At 35.2% G+C, this 18,206-nt stretch overlaps 1 long non-coding RNA gene across 1 annotated transcript in view; it reads right to left on the bottom strand.

The window, feature by feature from the left end:
- Window positions 1-6,536: 6,536 nt before the first annotated feature.
- The window catches only part of LOC145687739 (uncharacterized), a 99,153-nt gene continuing 87,483 nt past the window's right edge, over window positions 6,537-18,206 (bottom strand). The window contains exon 3 of the long non-coding RNA XR_014131732.1: window positions 6,537-6,846. This is a non-coding gene — a long non-coding RNA (uncharacterized LOC145687739). The remainder of the gene's footprint in view (window positions 6,847-18,206) is intronic.

Below are 18,206 nucleotides of genomic sequence, written 5' to 3'. Positions count from 1 at the left end.
CATTTTACAGACATCACGGTGTGGTTTCTCAAGACTCTCACAGAGGGCGACACCGGCCAATAGTCTGTCGTAAAAATAAATCAGTATTTTTTTCCCTCCGAATGTAAATAACTTCTCTCGGGTAATCACAAATTGTGCGTAAACCTTAGTGAACATAACATAAAGTTTACAAACTCTTCATTCACTAAACATTTGCAAAACTTCTTCATCACTTAAACTCAGTCTTGGTGAATTTTCTGTAGCCTCAAATCTAAATAGCTTCATTCGTTAATCAACGACAACCACTCACGAAATGACATTTGCGTAGTATTTGTGTCACAGCGCATGATCAAATACTTAAAATTATTGAAAGATGCCCCACATTCATTTTGCTCCACTCTATCCTATGATTAATTATATATAGTCAAAAATTAAGATTAACTTTTAAAACTTTATTATGGCATTTTAAATGATTGTTATTTATCTTATGTGTTAAACTAATACATTTTCCTTTTTGCAGGCTGTCAAGGAATTCATGAAATTGATTTCCTGGAAATTGAGGTTGTTGCATCGTCAGATTTTACCTTCACTTGACTCTAACTAAAACTTTTCGCGTCTTGGCGTCGGACCTGAAGTGCAATTGCCAATCCAGTCGAGAAAGCATAGTGCGTTTTCTAGTTTAGTGAACAAAGTGTGAACAGTGTTATGTACTGTGACATACTAGAATATATTGGGTTTCCCCATTGATTGACATTGAGTGAGTAAGTGGAGCACTGCTAATGCAACATAAAGGATCATCGATCAATTTTAGTTGTCATGTTCGTGCATCTGTGGACATACGTTTCGTGGCAGAAGGCTTGGCAGAGTAGGTCCAATTACTTGGCCTTCTTGTCGCCCCGACCTAACACCGTTGGACTTCTTTGGTTGAGGGCACGCAAACCATCTGGTGTATGCTCAGATAATTCAAGATTTGGATAACCTTAAACGGGAGAATAATGAGCACAATCGCATCCATCCCCACAGAGTCCAAGACATGCTGGATCAATCATGGTAAGATATGCAATATCAGTTGGATGTGTGTAGAGCCAGCGAAGGTACATATATCGAAATGTATTACATGTCGATAAATAAATAAAAAAAGGAAGGGAAATAACTTTTACATCATTTCATCACATTAGTTCCATAATCCAATGTTTCTCATGTGCGTTGTATGATGTGTGCATGGAACAACGGATATCTTTTGCGTAAACTTTTTATTGTCGAAGAATTACATCAAGCTAAACAAAGTGATACGGTTGGGAATAAATTCTCATGTTTATTTTTTGAGAAAATAACGATCTCTTTTATGGTGATAAAATACATATGCCGTTAGTTACCATAATTCTGCAGCAATTATTGTTATTTGTTTATGCACTGCATATACAGTATAAATTAAAATAAAACTATATCCATTCTGACGTATCATTTCCTAACGTTGGCACACATTGCCCTACCAGTAACAGGGGGAACAATGGCTCAGCGGTAGAAAACTTACCTCTGGTGCGTGGGGTCCTTGGTTTGATAACCACCAAAGTAAGTTTGTGGTGGACAACATCATGTCCGTTGGTTTTCTCGGGGTACTCCCGTTTCTTCCTACTTTCTCATTCCAACAATTCTTTCATCATCATTCACTTCCTTTAATCATTCATTGTCTTCCTTAGCCTAAAAGGGCATAACCATGGGATATGAAACTGAAATATTTTTATTAGCAGTGACAGATTCTTAACTGTGACGCATACACTACTTGTAAAAGTATGCAAAAATACTTATCAAGTCTTAAAAGTATTGACTGTACGGAAAACAAATGAACGCAGGGGTGTATATATAATGGGGTGGTTATCGGACTCAAGCTTTCCCCCTTCCGAAATAAATTTGTCATACGCAAATCTTCATTAAAATTTTTCGGCACCAAAAGGAAAAATATAAATGCTTATTCACGTATTGTGCATAGCCCCCCGAAACAAAATCCTAAATACGCCACTGAATGAACATTACTGGTATTCATAGGACAATGACAAGAAAGACCAAAATCTGGATACTAACAAAAATGGAGAAAACGAAAAAAAAAGTGAGTTTCGTTTCACAATGTGAAACTACAGTAGACTTCCAAATAATGGGAATGCAATACTCAAACTTCAAGTAATACACCTATAACTATTGGTTTTTTGCAATAAATTAATAAGATCAAAGACAGAACTTGTTCATTGGATGCTGAATCCAAATCAGAAAGTCATTAATTGCTAGGCCTTACTGTTTTTGTTCTATGATGATAAAGGTTGAAACCAAAAATTGTTAATTTTAACAACTTCCGGTTTGAATAGAGGGTTAACAAAAGATATCCCAGATAGCAAAAAATGACTTGCAACAAACTTGCAGCAGATTTGCAATTCAAGCCTGGCAAACTTGCAACAGACTTGTGATGCAAGTCTGCAAGTTTGATGCAAGTTTAATGCAAACTTCCTAGTTGACGCTCTTCGAACTTGCAGCACGCCTGCAGTTCAAGTGTATGGTAAGTTTGCAAAGCAAGTTTCTGCAAGGGGTTTACTTGCACAGCAAGCCTACTGCAAGTTTCCACTTGCACTGCAAGTGCACAGCAAGTCGGCAGCAAGTTAGTGCAGGTTTGACGCAAGTCTTTGCAAGGATACCACTTGCACTGCAAGTCTACAGCAAGTTTGTAGTAAGTCATCTGCAGGTATATACTAGCATTGTATTGCATGGCTTTTACAAACCGAACATTTACTGTATACGAATAATCACACAGTATATTTTTCTCAACAACTTTGTCAAACAATACACGTTTAAAATATATATTATCTCTACATACTGGGTACTTACGTAATTATCTTAATTATCCACTGGTTTTAATGCTTCACACACTTCGCACCTACTACAAATGGCGGGGAGATTTCTAAGATTAGACTTTTGTGCCACCTGTTGGTAGAAACTAGAACTGGCACACTTGCTACAAAGTTGCACCAAACCTTCGAGGCAAGTAAAATCTAGCAAGTGAAAATCAAATTACGACATTTGCGGGTAACTCTTTCAAAACGCCTGCAGCAGGTGTACAGTGCACGGAAAGTCTAGCAAGTTAAAATCAAATATAGTGAAAGACTTGCTGCAAACCAACATGCTATTAGGGATAGAACCTACCCTTGAAAAACTGAATCTATTGCAAAAAAAAAAAAAAAAAAAAAAAAAATCTCGATATATCTTAATGTGTTTACTCTATAGAAATCAGTATTGAAACCAGAAGAAGTAGAAAATTTCAACCATTTCCAGTTTTTGTAGTATTGCAGCCAGGGGCGTCATTTCAGACTTTGCTTGGGGGGGGGCAAGAGCACCACCGACGTAAGACTTTCAGGTCTTGTACTAGTATATTAGTAGACAATCGCTAAAGTATATGTATTCCTCAAATTCTTGGGGGGGACAATTTCCCCCTCCTGCCCTCCCTAAATGACGCCCCTGGTTGCAGCTTGTGATGGTATGTTCTCGGGACAGCCTGAATGTTTTGCAGAAAACAGTTTTTCGCTATTTAATACCATTTTGTTCTATGGAGATAAAAGTTAAAACCGAAAATGATTTATTTTAACCACTTCCGTGTTTAATAGAGGGTTAACAGGGTAGCTGGAACATACTCTTGGGATGTTGAATCAGTTGAGAAAAACACATCTCTATATCTTTTACCGCTTTGCTCCGTAAAAATCAGTGTTGAAACTGGAGGTAGTAGTATATTTCAGCCGCTTCTCGTTTGGTAGAGTGTTCAGGATAGTCATAGCACATTGCCCTGAGATGAAGAATCGTCTGCAGAAAACCGCTTCTCACTATATGTTACCCTTTCTGTCCTATGGTGATGAACGTTAAAACTGGAAATGGTTAATTTGAACCACTTCCGGTTTAAATACAGGGCTATTGTAAAATATGGTACCTATTTCTGGACGTGGAATTGATTTCAGGAAGCAGCATCTTGATATCTCTTCCCATTTTTATGTCTGTCGATAGAGAGGCGGACAGACAAAGCCGTTCCATAATACTTCTAACATTCAAAAATGCATAGCATAGTTTGGAAGTCTAAGAGGATGAACGGAAACTAACGACAAGCTGTTATCAACTGTTGACAGACAAACAATATGCAAAGCACTAAAAAAGATAAATATAGTCTATTGGGGCACTATTTATGTAGGATTTTCTCATTAGGCGTTAATGGAAGAAGTCATAAGAAGTAAAAAAAAAAAAAAAAAAACGGAAAAGACGAAAATATTGCTCTTGATGAGCAGTACTAAAGAGAGTTTTTTTTTTTTTTTTTTTTTTTTTTTTTTTTTTTTACGTGAAATCAACAAGATAGCTGCCGACTGCAATTCTTGGAGACTTTACACTTTTCAGTAAGTGGCATTCTAAAGAATATCACAAATTCAATTTATATCCATAGGCCATCTCTTAGGAGACCATGGAAAAACGCGTATCGTTAGGGTTGCAAGATCTCCTGGCGCCGCCCGAAGTACTCAGGTTTAGAATACGTAAATTATACGTGTTTACGGACCAATGAACTAAATCTGTGGGCTTAAGTATTAAATTATTTACCTATAATCAATTATGCACGCCATTTAAAACTTATACATACATTTTATATTAGTTTTTGCTTCTTGTTTACAAGGGATATAATTTTTATTGTAACAAAAGGCTAGGTTTAAATTCTATTTAGTTATTCTTGCGTCTGTATTATCGAGCGGAACCAATACGGTTCTCTTTTAGTGATTTGACTGAAATGAGATTACAAATAATTTCGGCGGAAATGAACTGTACAATGAAGTTTCTGATCTTAAATCTATAATATGAACAGTTACTAGGAAGGATATTTGTTATAAATTATGGAGTACTGCTCGAATTAATGCAGTATATTCTCGCTATATTAATCAGCAATATACATATCGAATGAATGTTTAAATGTAATGAAAGCTTTATGGTTAAATGATAGAAATGGATCTTGTGACGATCAAAATTTGTGTTCAGGCGAACTTGAAAAGGACATGACAAGATCTCTACTAAACAGTGCTGTAAAATAGGACTTTTCTTAACGCATCAACGAATTTCAAAATTATTAAAAAAAAAAAAAAAAAAAAAAAAAAAAAAAACTATGGATTGACACTAACATCGGTCATTTTCGATCATTTATATCCCCGTCCCCTAAGTTGCGTTGTCAAAGTGAAATAATAATAATAATAATAATAATAATAAAACATTCCAGGTACGAACTCCAACTATGTTGAAAACGTGAACGTGCTTAAAGTGTTATTAAGTCACAAACATAGTTACTTTCATACAGATAGATAGATAAAGTGAGATCTGTTAATTGTTACTCAGCTGGAAAGCAAGCCATTATTCAGAACCTGTTCTGTATTTTCTTTTTCAAGAAAAGTGCTTTAACCTTTAGACACCAAGTGACCACTAACGTTGAAAGGAAATACTTATTATAGTAATCATTTCTTGCATTTTATTTCTGAAAGCTCACCATCTCTTTGGATATTAAAATGTACTGAATATTTCTAACTCACAATGTACACTTCCACCCTTTTCCTCATGTGCCCTTTAATTCTGTTCCTTTCTAACGCACACGTTTGTTTAAATCTTAGCGAAGCACTTAGTGTCAACATCAACTCGCAAATTGTTGAGTTTCTTCGTCATCTTTACACCGTGAAATAGCTTTGAATGAGCTGTCTCCTACAGAGCACGTTTATTTTCTCCCCAGAAATGGAGGTTCCGACGACGGCTGTGAAGCCATGTCGATTACACGGATTGCTTGCAAGTTAAGTGTCTCGAAGAAATAACGGAAGGAAAAATTGATTATCCGTCAGAGTGAAAAGCCTTATATCGTACTACTCCACTGTCATTTTCATTCAATACTTCCTTTGTTATTTTTAAACTCTTTTTCCTTTACAACATGAATAGATATACTTAGCAAGCAAAGAGTTTGTTATTAATAACCATGCAAATTGGAATATGCATTTTTGGTTTGGACTGCAAGACTGAAGAAATATATACCTCAAGAAAAATTCCTAGTGATGTAACACAAAATATTTGATAAGACAAAGGCTCATAGGCGGCGCCACAGTGGGTGCAGATTAACTTCGATCTTCAGATTTCCTGCAATAATCCTTTTTATTTTGTATATTTCTTGTTTCCTATGTTTGGACACATTTGAGTGACTTCTTAAGTCTCTCATAAGTTACTTGCTATCATACCGTGTTTTTCTATTTTTATTTTCTCAAATACAACTTAGGGATTATTTTTGACATCTTAAGGTTCAATAGTACAGAACGTTCTGGCAACAATGTAAGGATGTGTTGTCCCATCCTAGCCTTCACCCACATTACCAAATCCTGGCGCCGCGTATGCAAAGGCTCTATATTAGAAGAGAATATAGGGTGTTCTATACAGGACACCGAATTTGAAAATAAATAATTAATTAAAAATAGACAAAACTTCATCAAATTTTTATATTTTCATTTATGTAATTAGTGGCATGCCCTGTTTACGCAAAAAATACAATTTCATACATGTCAACCTCCACTAAGTCTGATTGCATTTATACATTCCACAAATTTGTTGATAACTCTCTCGCAGATGTCTGTCTCAATGCCTCCAATCATGCGAATGATTTGAGCCTTCAGTCCATATGGTTTATACCTATTGAATGGTGGTTTGATGGCATGCGCTTGAGATTTCACAAACACTTATACGAAGAAATTACAAGGTGAAAGATCGTATCACCTTACTGTCCAGTCACGGTGGTCACAATAAGTACACGTTGTTCAGTACCAAACTTCTCCATGACTGAAAAGTAAAGCAAACGAGTCAAAATAATTGAAGCTACATTAATATTTGTAACAATATGTAACATTAATGGTAAAAACAGATCTATCAACTAAAATATATTTGAAAAAAATGCATTGGATCCAACTTGGATGCTCTATATAAAGAACTCTTTATAACTTCAATGGAGAAAAATTATTAATAACATAACACGTAACACTCCACAAGCAATATGCTTCCATAAAGTACTGACCAGTTTTCTTAGCTTGAAAATTAATTAAAATTTAGTGCTTGAAAAGGCAATTTTATAAATAGAGAATTAACTTGTAACATGTATAAAATTTGTTTATACTAAATTATATATTTAAAAAATAAGCCGAACAACTTTCAAAATTGGATTCCGTTTTCATATAATTTGTTTCATCACTGACTTTGAGTGAGCAGACCAAATAAAATAAACATCATTTAATTTAATTTAAGTTATCTTTTATACAATTCTCAGAAAACTACCAAAATTAGCTTACTTATTCGCAGTTGTCTGCAGTTAGCCAAGAACAATTATAGCTAGCAGGTTTCAGAACGATTTGAAACCCCTCTCTGTTGATCTGAAACCCCATTATTTTAACGGGATGCTTGATTAAAGTGAGTCTCTGCACCTCTTCCTATTCGGGGTGCTTATGTATAGTAAGTTCCCTCGCTTCTCACTATGTCGGAACTTCATATATACCCTCAATTATTATAATTATGAATTTATTGAGAAAACGCTTCACAGTAATGATATTTCTTTTAAAAAATGTCTGATGCATAAACATTATTTACACCAAGCTCGCCTTATTACAGCAATAATTGTAGAAAATCACACATTGCAGCACAATCTTATTCCAAATAATTGTTATTGTATCATTAATAAGATTAGCAAATCTGGGAGAAGAAAACTGATTGTGAATCAGTGATTTGGATCTAAATTATATCATTACGAATATGTAAATTCATGTTGTAGTTATAGAAGACAATATCAATAAAACGTCTCAAGAAGTTTTTCCACGGTCCAAAGACGAACACATCAAGAGACTGAATCCTACCAGTTGTTAGTGCCGAATGATTTCAATTTTGACGTACTCTTTTATTCGTAAAATAGGTTGAAAATTTGATGAATTGTGACCAATCTACGAATCTAATAACAAAATGGACTTTGAATTAGATATTGGGAGAAGCTCTCACAAAAGGAGATGTTAATTTTCCCAAATTACATGATTTCACAAGGACATTTTTAGATTAAAAGAGGTTGTTTTGGACTGTAGGACCAAATATTCCATTCTTTAACTTCAAAATAATTAACAACGGTGATAACACCATTTTCAGAAATTAGAGGCTGCATGGTGTAAGTATGAGTCATAGATTTATTGGCTATGCCACATTTTCTACTATTTGTGTCCCTGTAAACGCTATAGTGAGAGGTGCATATACTCATTTTAATCAAGGATCTTATTGCAATAATTTCAGAAAGGGATCTCAACATGATCTGCAATCTTCTTGTAGTAATCTCTGCCAACTATAATTGTTCTTGACTAACTGAAGAGAATTTCAAACCAGAAGACATTTTGAAATTGTAATCACTATATTGGATCTGTCATTTTGAATTTTGTAATTTTGACGCCAGATTCTGAATCAGCTGTCCTACCTCCACCACACCCCGGCAGCATGTTTTCTTCTAAATTAAATGATGGTTCTCTGCCTATGCTTAGAGACCACCCCTAACGTTCAAACGGAGGTTTCCACCCTTAAATCTTCACCATTGCCGAAACAAAAGTACGTGTCGATAATGTTTTGATGTTCTACAAATATGTAAAGTTTCATTCAGATCGGTGAGTGACACTTCCGTAAGTGTCCTTGTAAGACAGTAGGATGTTATGTGTCTACTAGCAAATTAGGCGTGTGTTCGGAGTCTAGTCACACCACAAATGAATCAATTCTAAGAACACTGTATCGTATTACTTCCTGATGCACACTTTGTAGGTAATTGTTATAGCTAAATTCCGTGTTGACAAATACAGAAACTTTACTGTGCTCAACGTGGGTTCAATTCGTTACTTGGGCGGTATTACGTTTCATAGAACAACACAGACTCGACTCCCTCATAATTACACATCAGTAAACAAATAAGTCCAACTTGAATAGTTTCCGTTTTCACACCTATCTTTATTATCATTACCTCATATGACCACATATAATAAATCTACCTCTAAGATGCCACATTTACACACATAAATCTCTAGCCCTCTTACTACGTCCAGTATCTACTACACAATTAAAATAATTAACAATTCTTCAATGGGCTTTAAACTTCAATAACTATGGCATCCATATCAACAACTATTCGATATTCAATTCAGTACATTATATTACTAACAAACACTAACTTCTTCTTTCTTTCTGAAGCATGTTCAAAATTCTTTCGCGTTAGACCACATGTCCGTCTAATTCCCTACAACATCCCCCCATCTTCTTCTTTTTGTTATAGTCAGCATTTAATTCCCAATAATTTTTCTACACCTTCTTGTAGTCTTTTAGTGTGTTTCCGAAAGTAGTTATCCTTTACCATCCTTACTTGTTACTTTTGCTTGTGTCCATTCAATTATCCACCAAATCTCCATTTCCTAGGTCATGATATTTATTAGTCTTCAATCTCAATAATTGATCTTTCGTTACCGTAAATAAATCTCCTTCATACTCTAAAGAAAAATGTTCTCTCCTGTATTCAAAAAGTAAGTCAGTTCTCATCCGTTCACCCTTTACAATAACTTGGTTAGTAATCTTCTTGTCATTTCTCCATTTACATTTCTCCTTCCCTTCCCCCTGTACTATTGGAATCGATTGTCTACTTTGTATGGAACTCGTCATCCACTTTCGTGAAGCAGAACGAAAGCTGTCTTCTGTCGAAACAGTAAGATCACATGAAGTACTTTGATTTTCCATGGACCTCCCATTATTGAAAGTATACAAAAAGTCACATCCTATAATACTGTGATCCAAAAATTCTTGTCATAGTTTGAATTCGCCATGATAGTTGCTTCCATCTGCTATCAGTGGTGTCTCTAATTTTGCAAATAAGGTAAGATTACGTTTACCCCATTGCACCATTTCCACTGGAATTGATTGTAATTTTATTGTATTAAGTAATTGTGCATATGTTAAAATTGATATAACAGAATATTGCAGTTCCGTTTCTGTTGTAAAGGTTAAATTTGCTCCATTACAATTTAATACATCCAATTGCTCCCTGTTATCTTCTTTATTTGTCTGACTAACTGTGTGTTCGTTAATCGAATCTGAAAAAAAGCTCTTGCTCTGATAGCACTGGCTATTCTTTTTGTCCTGTTTCTATTGTGAAGCCATTTAGATGAAATTCTTCTACTGGGTTCAATACATAATCATCACGCACAGAGCAAGTAACCAAATTATCTAAAGCATGTTCATAATCCTTGGATGTTGATGCTTGTTGTTCGTTCTGTGAAATGTGATCAGTTTGTGGGAATTCATCTACTCGTTTTGCAATGTCAGTGTGGGATGGGAATTTATTATCACAACATACAGCAAAATGCTTAAATCGTCCACAATTCCGGCCAGAAGGTTCAAAAAATTGTACATGTTTAGACTCCGCTATCTTCTATGCAAAAATCAGCTCGTCGCCAATTGTAAGTAATTGTTATAGCTAAATCCCGTGTTGACGAATACAGAAACTTTACTGTGTTCAACGTGGGTTCAATTCGTTACTTGGGCGGTATTACGTTTCATAGAACAACACAGACTCGACTCCCTCTTAATTACACATCAGTAAACAAATAAGTCCAACTTGAATAGTTTCCGTTTTCACACCTATCTTTATTATCATTACCTCATATGACCACATAAAATGAAGCTACCTCTAAGATGCCACATTTACACACATAAATCTCTAGCCCTCTTACTATGTCCAGTATCTACTACGCAATTAATATAATTAACAATTCTTCAATGGGCTTCAAACTTCAATAACTATGGCATCCATATCAACAACTATTCGATATTCAATTCAGTACATTATATTACTAACAACACTAACTTCTTATTTCTTCCTGAAGCATGTTCAAAATTCTTTCGCGCTTTCCGTCACATATCCGTCTAATTCTCTACACACTTCAGCTATTCCAGGTAGATAGTGCCATAAATAAGGATTTGCTGTTTAACGCTTTACTTTGAATGCCATAGTGCGACATATGCAGCCCAATTTCTCCCGGTTTGTGTATCACCGATTAAGCCACATGTTAGTGAAGCTGACACCAATGATGATATTCGGAATGAAATCATTGACCTCATCGAAAAATACATCGACACGACGTATTATGGTCACATAATTCCATATGTCCCAACCAACTATCCACCATCCTATTCTCTCCTGTAAATTTTGTATGTTTTGCCTGCTTCTTTACTCCTGCTTCCTTCACTCGCACCCCCTGGCCGACGCTCGGGATGGCCCCCGCTTTGTACTGCCCTGACTCGGTTAGATAGCATTCGTACTTTCGAGAGGCTACCTAGCACAACTTGGTTTGCGTTTTTTTTTTTTTTTTGCACTATAGCTTTTATACTATATATCCGGCCCCCGCATTTGTACGCAAATCATAAAAGTATTGCAGTTTTATCAACAATTGCTTTTGATGGTCCCCTTGAGGGATTTTATCTATGCTATGTGAGATATTTTAATGTCGATCAACGCAAATCATTTAGGAAACAGTGACAAGTTATATTTTTTCAACAATTATTTCGAGTGATACACCTAAAGTAAACCTGCCCGATCATAAGATACCTCATCAGTTGTGTTTTCACTTGTTTTGTTTTCACTTTCTCTCACCTAATGTCGCTCAAATCGAAATCTTACGAATTTTATTTCCGAAATAAAGCGTGCTCCAAACAAGAGGAATCTCATAGGATCGTTCAGAACACAGGAAATGACATGCGATCTAATGCCATACACGTTGAGATTTTGACTCTAGGACAAATCGTAAGAGATTTCCTAAAATCTATCCTATAGTGTATAGCAGGCCTTAGAGTTCAGCATCTCTCATTACTGAGGCTATGCAACGTCAGAACCTCTACAATGCACTGAAATTTCAAGGATCTCATACTGGAATTGAATCCCTGAACCCATGCGTCAAAGGCGTGCCCGCTAACCACTGGACCAATAGATAGTGATTTGATTTTCAGTTTAGCGTTTCTTTCAGCACGAGGCTATATGAAACGTCGACCTACAGTTTAATGTTGGTTCAGAGCCACATGAGCTCCCACCGGGAATCGATCCCGGGTCTCCCACGCCAAATGCGCGTACGCTTATCGCTTAGTCACGAGGGAGTTCGACCAACAAGGAGGATCCATCTAGCATTTATTGGTGTGAACTTAGTGTGAAGTAGCGTTGTGTTGTGTTCTTCAATCACAGCATTTTTTTTTATTTTCCTATTTTCATACACTTTCACCTCAATATTGTAGGCCTATGTCGTAATATATCTTACAGCAGTCACAGGCATTTCCTGCTATATTAGCGAGAAAAGCATTAAGTATTGATATGTTATTAAATTCCCTTCTCATGGAGTCACACCAGAAACGAATTACATAAAACACAAAATAATGAAATCTAATGAAAATAATATTAATATTAATAAAATACGATGTTTGTTTTTTTCTGAAAATATAAGTACGTCTTCAAAGTCGGCGAAGTTTGATGGCAGGCGTCAATATGAAAATAAGACGAGACAGCAATTACTTGAAAAGAAAAAGTGCTTGATTTTTTTCTTCTTTTTAATGTCAGGAATGAATATATTTGCTTGAAACGGAAGATCGAGTCATCTCCTTGAAGAAGATAACTTGCTTCTCCGTCTTGCATGTAACATTGGTTTTGTCTTTACAATAAAATCCCCCAACGGAACTGTCATCTTTTACAAGTTAAACAAACCGAAAATAGAAGTAGCCATCCGAACTGAGGATGCATAGTTCTTTGGTTCAGCGAAGACAGTTATTGCCTGTTTTAATTCCTGCCTCTCAGATACAAGCCTGCCTTGAAACGGAAGAAGGATTTAGAGCTGAAATCGCTTCTTTGATCACTTTTATGTTGAGGTCCTCCCTCCCTCTCTCGACAGCGGCTGCCGCCACGGCCATGGCTCCCCAACAAGAACATTTGGCAACAACAAAGATACATGGGAAGAAATTCCATTACATTTATCTTCTGTCTGTTTTCTCAGCACCAGAATAAAATCTCCCTTCAAGCATTTTGTTAATTATGACTTCAATAGATTTTTTAACAGAACGATATTTTTCTGTTGTCTGTTTATTCTTCTTTCTTTCATACATTTAGTTCTGTTACATACATTTATTTTTAGTTTAAACGATCATAGCATCTTCTTGTAGATTAACCCTAGAAGTACCAAGTTCGTATCTGCAACGTGTATTACCAAGGTAGGATCAAATTGGCCAGTGCTGTTTTCAAGTGATTACTATACTATATCTATTGAATTTAAGCTAATATTTTAAAAGTAAACTAATAACAGAAAACCTTGGAATATTTCTGCTGTAAACTTATCGCAAATGATTAGATATATGGCTCATTTAAGACATGATTCGTATATGATATACTGTATATAAAACTATTATCCAAGAAAGGACTGAACTAACAATACCACCAACACTAGAAGAAGCTCTTGTAAGCATCAACATTTATATGAGATACAGAAGTGACAATATAATGGCTATGGACTAAAAATTGCAAAGAAAAGTGACAAAAACAAAGATGGGTTATACCTGATACCAAAGGGATGTCAAATCACCCCGCATCAAATATATATATTTAAAAAAAATAGATGATATTATAATATAAAGCTAACAAAAGTGAACATTATAATCAAACGAACAATGTATAAAACGAAACACGTACGAAACATTTTGTCCTGTAATAAAAATGAAAATTTGAGCCCGCGGGTAAAACTGACCTCTTCTTAGTACCAGGGGTGGATCCAGGACGGACTTTGGGGGGGCAATGAGTTGTAATACTGCTACTTAGAGCTACTCTTAAGAGCTCCAAACTCTGGGATGGGTTTTATTCATATATTAAATAAAAATTTTCCTCTTCTGGGGGGGCATTGCCCCGATCGCTCCCCTGGATCCGTCCCTGCTTGATACTTCTGGGTTAATAAAGTTCACACTTTTACGAACCAAGGTTTCTTGAATTTTAGCATACACTAGTAAATATAAAATCATAGTTATACATCTGAAAAAAATATTGCTCACACAAATACAAAAGCATGTAGAAGTCAAGCCAAATTTACAATACAATCTATTTTCGAAGGACAAAATTGTCCTACAAAATAACAATACTAAGGGCATACGTCAAAACCTCAATTTTACATACATTGTTATCTCGGTCTCGCCAACTAAGCGACCAATTGTATCTGATTGGAGAGGAGTTAATGTTCAATTAATGTTACTAGTCTTGCTTTAATGATACTAGTAATACAAAAAGTGCACTTGAGTCTTTACCTTGTAAATATTTATGAAATTTGTAAGTTTATTTTAAATCTTGCAATCATTATTTTTATTACAATATCAGTGACCAATCGACTTAAAACTTTACATGCTTATGTATGTCTGATGACAGAGAAAACAATAATACTAGAAATAATCGACTGGTAGTAGAGTGTCTCTCTAAAGTGTCAGCAATCGAGGGTTCAAATCCAACTCAAGGCATGGATGATATGCATTGTATTTTATTGTTTATTTCTGAACATTTAATATAGCCTAAGTGACAAAACTGTAAGATGGAATACTCATAAAACAAATTCAAATGAAAATACCAAGAATGGTTGGAAAGCAAGTTTCCTAATCTGTCATTTAAAGAGAGTTCTTTTCAAGATAAAATAATGGTATGAACAGAAAGTGGTGTTATTTCTCTATTTCTCCACGCAATCTACACATACGTTGCTAAACTTGTCCCATTGCTTTATAAAATTGAGTATTCTCTGTTTGCAAAACTTTGTGTGTTGTTCACTAAAGAGAATAATCGTGAACGGAAACTTCCATGTCTTCATTGGCTGTGAAATTTTGTGCTCCTTGTGCCTTCTTGAAAGCATAAGTGACAGTTTCTTTTGTTGTTGTTGTTGTTGTTGTTGTTGTAAGAGATATCGCACAGCTATGTAGGATGGGCGCTTCTACCGCCAGAAGATCGGGTTTCTTTTTTCAAATAGCAGTCTTCAGTCGATCTAATATCTAACACACCTTCAAAAATCCCACTAAATCATACGGAAGCTCCTTGTTGATGAATAATTATCTTAAATATACTTTTTTTTTTTTTAACAGGATACGCTTCCAGGTTATAGAAAGCAGTCTTTGATTCCGGGGGTAAACTATGGACTCACATCTCATCTTCGGTCACAACGTGGAAGAAAAATTAGTTTTTTTTTTCCTGTTTGCACGGGTTACTCCCATTCTTGGCGATTTCTGATTACGAGTGAGCTGGTGTCTCACCAACCGCAATATATATTATCACAGATGCTGCAAACTGATGACAACTTAAAAAACTTTCGCTTGTGAAGCCTCTATCTGACAGAGAGGTTTCTTACAAAATTCATCATGATTATTTTTATAGTATATTTTATTTTAAGCAAAACTATAACATTTTAAATAACGCCATATTAACTTGAAATATCTGTCCGTATAAAATCTCACGATACGTTTTTAGCCACTTCCAAATCCACTTCCACTCCCACTGTCAAAAAGACTTGAAGTGTATTTTTATATATGCCTGATGACGATATAGAAATCAATATATTGCATTATTACATCATGTAATCTAAAATATGCTGTAGGAAATGTCATGCTTTGTCAAACGTCTTCCTGTGTCCATTACACGGCATGCCTTTAACACATTCTAAAGCATTTGTCCCAAGAAGCAGAGTTGCCTTACTAGATGGGCTCTTGTCAAAGCGATCTCTAAATGCAACAGTTACCCGTTTCATTGTTTGCTTTGTGTGTGCTTCTTTGTGCACCCGTACACATGCACTGTTAAAAATAATTTCTTAAATTTGAAAAATCGTTTCTTATCTTTGCACCGAGACAATATTTTCTTAGAAATGAGATTTAGCAATTCTCATTCATAAGGAATGTAACAGTATATTTTCTCGTTTCGCTTTATACAACCTCATCTACTTTTCTTCATTTCTCATTATTGAGAGTTTCAAATTCTTGTTTCTAAGAAAATATATTCTCGGTGCACAAATAAGAAAGGGTTTCTCAGATTTAAGAAAGTATTTTTAACAGTGTGCCACTGATCGTTTCTTCCAGTGTGTAACTGCAATCACTCACATTAGCCATGACTTTGAAATACTTCATGTCTATTTTATTCAACCAGAAATATCTTTGAGCTTAAAAAAAATAGACAATTCACGAAAAGTTAGAACAAAGGTCAATTAAGATAGTTTGAAAGAACAGTTGACAAATTCCCCTAAAAAATTCAATGCTTACGCCGATTTTTTAAAAATAGTCCTAAATTTGATATAGACTTATAAGATAATTAACAACGTCGTCACAATTGTCGCAACTCATATTTTTTTTAGATCATCTTTAAAATAAAAGTGATCGTAATTGTCTATTTTCCATATAATCACAATTGTCATATAACCATAACAATTGCTTACTCTTGCACCACCTAGTGTCAAAATCACTAACTAGGACGTTGTAAATCAAAATTTACGTGATTTTGTTGAAAAGGGGCGATGGAGTATTAACAGTATTATAGAATCAATAAATTTTCCACCTCTCAGAATGATATCTTTTTCACCTTGCGATATAGTTCGGGCACCCATCTCCCTCACAGGCAGCTTTAGAGTGTAATTTTTGACATCGTACCATTGAATTGATACTCCACGTCCCCCTCGATAATGGAACTCGTATTTGTTGAAGTTTAGAGAATGCGGGACGATATATTATTCACTTCTTTATTTTTTTTTCTGAGCCTGACAAACCTAAGCCAACTGAATGTTTTCAATTCATTTTGCGTCAATTGTTGTAGTAGAAGAATCAGTTTATAACTTTTTTGATTACTATTGTTAATTTCAACAGCTCAAACTTCCTATTCGAAGTAATTTATAACGTATCTTTAAAAAAAAAAGTTTTATTTTGACTTTTCAATGCAATGGTAAGGCACACGTGAATATTCTTGCTGCTATGTTTTCATTTGCTCATGATGCCTGTATAAGCGAGACATGTCAGATAATAATTACTCGTACAAATTTCACTAAGCTGCAATCTCTTGCATTTCAAACAAAACTCACTGATTTCAGATTGTCTAACAATAAGCTACATTGTATTTTGGTTGTTTTCCATGTCATCACAACACACGTCAAACTGAGTTTGCATTCCGTATCAAATTTAAACATTGTGATTCAATCCTGTAAATGCTAATAATTTTCACAGCTGCCATTGCTTGATTAAGTATTGTACGCAACAGACATTTATTGGTATGTGTTACCAGAATAATAATAGTTAAAAAAATGATTTTCATAATACATCTACATCAATCTGTAATGCAACTATATTTGAAAGTAGGTTATATACTTATAGGTTTGAAACCAGGGGCGTCAATTAGGGGGGCAGGACAGTGCAATTGCTCCCCCCAAGAGTTTGAGGAATACATATACTTTAATCGATTACCTACTAATATACTAGTGCAAAACGCGTAAGTCTTATGTCCGTGGTGCGAAATGACGCCCCTGTTTGAAGCTATAGCATATCTCTCAATAATCAGTGATTCTTTGGATGGAATATCAAAGTTGAATTCGCTTTTAGTGTCCTATTCTATATACATTTGGTTCATCTGAGTGAATCTGAGAAGAATTATGAAAAATATTAGGAGAATGCTATAGCTTATTTAAGGCAGTGGTTTCCAACCTTTTTTGATTGAGAATTCACTTTACTGAACATCCACGATATCGCGACGCACTTCTTTGATTTTTAAATTAATAATAACATAAATTATAATAGTGTAAGCGTATAAGAATCTACAAAGTAGTGGCTTTATGCACAAGTGAGAGTCAAAGGTTTTATAATATTCTGCTGCAAAACATATCTGTATTTATTACAGTACAATGAAAATATGCCAATATAGAGATTATAGCCATTCGTGTTCGACTACCTGCAGGCACCTTCCATCAAGTTCCTTGATTCCATGTCTTGTCCTTAGAAAAATGAAATATCTCCGGTTTACGTCACACGGTTATGGCAGCTGGGTTAAAGGAAACGGTGATAATGAGAAATGAATGCAATGAAGAAAGTGGGAAGAAATGGCAGAACCCCGAGAAAACCCA

This window comes from Thermobia domestica, chromosome 6 (genome assembly GCF_964235325.1).
Source record: "Thermobia domestica chromosome 6, izTheDome1.hap1.1, whole genome shotgun sequence".
Lineage (NCBI taxonomy): Eukaryota > Metazoa > Arthropoda > Insecta > Zygentoma > Lepismatidae > Thermobia > Thermobia domestica.
The sequence above is the reverse complement of the archived record's forward strand: the minus strand, read 5'-3'. Positions and strand labels throughout refer to the sequence as shown.